Source organism: Cynoglossus semilaevis, chromosome 20 (assembly GCF_000523025.1).
Source record: "Cynoglossus semilaevis isolate Cse_v1.0 chromosome 20, Cse_v1.0, whole genome shotgun sequence".
Taxonomy (NCBI): domain Eukaryota; kingdom Metazoa; phylum Chordata; class Actinopteri; order Pleuronectiformes; family Cynoglossidae; genus Cynoglossus; species Cynoglossus semilaevis.
In genome coordinates this window covers 2,903,541-2,906,076 of record NC_024326.1, presented here as the reverse complement: position 1 = coordinate 2,906,076, position 2,536 = coordinate 2,903,541, and positions in this window count along the sequence as shown.

Genomic DNA, 2,536 nt, shown 5'->3' with positions numbered 1-2,536 from the left:
TCTTTCATGGATTTTTTTCCATATAAAGCTCTTTGAGTTGCTATGACAACAGAGACGGCACACCAAGTTAGATGTCTGCATGATACAGAGCGCAACAAATGTCAGATTAGACCAGTGTGGATCAATGTTAGATCGCAGTCTCACAGCACCCCCTTCCCCCCAACGTCCTCTCTGTTGCTTCTCCACTCTGAAATCTTCAGCCATTTCAGCAGCGGTTCTGGACTTGCAGTGCAGACGAGCAAAATAAGCCCAGCTGAAGGATCCCACCTGGGGTTTTAATGATATTCAGGTTGGAATAAATGCAGGGATATCTTGTCTTTCATTGACATATATTTACACCTGTTTCCTTAGTTTGTTTGTTTGTTTGTTTGTTTTTTAGCTTTAAAATCCTTCTTCCTGAACCTTTTTATTTTATGTGATACATCTGTGATTTGAAGCCATGGGAGACTTAGGGCTAAGGTGTTTAGAAAATACATTTTTATACCATTTATTTTTACTTTATCATTCAATTACTTTTTTCCATTTTGAACTGACATTTTGTTTGATGCTTTTTTATTACCTCCACTTGCTTTGTTTACATGCTACTTTTTTATTTTTTATCTTTGGACCATTTTCTATGCTCATGTCCTGTGGTTGTTTTTCTGTTGTCTATTTTTGAACACCTGCTTACAGTTCTCTGACCTCTGACCTCTGGCTTACTGCCCTTATTGGCATATATAAGCCTCTGCCCCATTGCTTCCAATGTCTCCAAGGAAAAGTAAGCGTACCATAGACGTTTATGCTGTCGTTACACTATGAAGTCCTTCTTTGCTAACAGCAAACGTGGTTCTTTTCAACATAGGTAGTAGTTACTTTGGCTTTTCTCAGTGTCCAGTTTTGCTTAACGATAATGAATGTGCAATATTTCTAGAAAAGCTTATAGACAATGGTGTAGGAAAGGTAGCAGGATTACAGATGGAACCAACATCTGGGCCCATGACCTGTCCGTACCCCTGAGTAGTTGAAGCTCTGTAGAAAAAATAAGCCTCGGGAAAAAGAAGTGAGACGGTAGAGAGCCACTGATAAGGAAGTCTAGATGTAGCCTGAAGCTATGCTACAGTAATGGAACTGTAAAGTGATTTTTTCTTTATTCTTATTATTTGGAGTTGTAGAAAGTGCATGAAGAAACGTGTGCAACTGAACCAAAGCAACGTTGCTATGTATTTAAAAGAGAGGAGGGACAACTGAAGGAATTTTGTCATGAATCCACTCCTTATTTAATTCTGAACTCACACTGATTGACTTCATACCAGGAGTGTGAAAAATGCTTCTCCATCACCAGTACTGAGAAATGAACTTGATGCTCTTCTGTGCTTTGTACATAGCGTTTTTTGGCATTATTGAGATCAGATTGAGCAACATCAACGTTTCCCTTTCTTTCCCTTCACAGACAGAAGGTTTCACATCGAGGGCAAATATCTTCCCTTCAACTAAATGCAAAAACACTTGCTTTGCTTTTACCGTGGGCACAGCGCTGCTGCAGGTACAGTCAGGTACTCTCCAGTACGACATCAAACAGAGCTTGTACAGAAGAGTTATTTTAGCACGTACAAATTTTGACACTAGAATCATTTGATTTCCTTTCAAACACCTGTCTCCTGACATTTCAGTAGAATGTCAGACGGCCGCTCTGTTTGCTGCTTTTTCCTGTGCCTGGGTTGAGGCAGCTGGTTGCCTTTTGACACACACACACATACAGGCTGTTTTAGGGGTTTTAAAGAATGTGAAACACACACATGCTGCGTCCAATTAAATACATCTAACAACAAGCCAGTAGGTGGTGTAAAGGATGAATCCCGCCCTTCCTGTCCTGTTGTTTTCCCTTGTAAATACATCGAGAGTGAGAGGGACCAATGATCAAACCTACAGTCAACTACTACCCAGAATTGTACACGGGTGAAAGAGTCTTGTTACGTATTTAATAGCCTTTGTTACTGACCAGAGTTTGGAGTCTGCATCTTGTTTTGTGTGGTGATCGGGTCCACCAGCCGGAATGTGACGGAAGTGTTTCCTTTATTTATTTGGGATTTGGCCTTGGGAATTATGTTAAGAAATAATAATAATAAAAAAAAGTGTGTGTTGTAAATACTGTACTTAAAAAAAAATGTTCTAACACCTGAGCACAATCTTCCAAGGCGCAGTGTTTGACTGGTGTGATAAGCGACTTGATTAGAATCATCCTGAAGCCAGAGTTTCTATAGCAACGAAGGCCAGCGATGTGTCTGTGTGAATGTGGTTTATGAAAGACCGTGATGCCAGAGAGGAACACGCAGTCCTGGGAGTCAACCTCCAATCATCTTGAGTAAACAAAGGATCTATTTTTCCTCCCCGGCAGTGTCAGGATTCTTCAATGCGTTTAAACACAAAAGTGTGAATCATTTCTTTTAACAAACCTCCTACTCATTACATCCAACAACTGCACGACCGTTCATTCATCTGGAGGCTGCAGCATCACATAAATTCACTAAACTCTTCATCGAGGACATGGAGTGGTCCA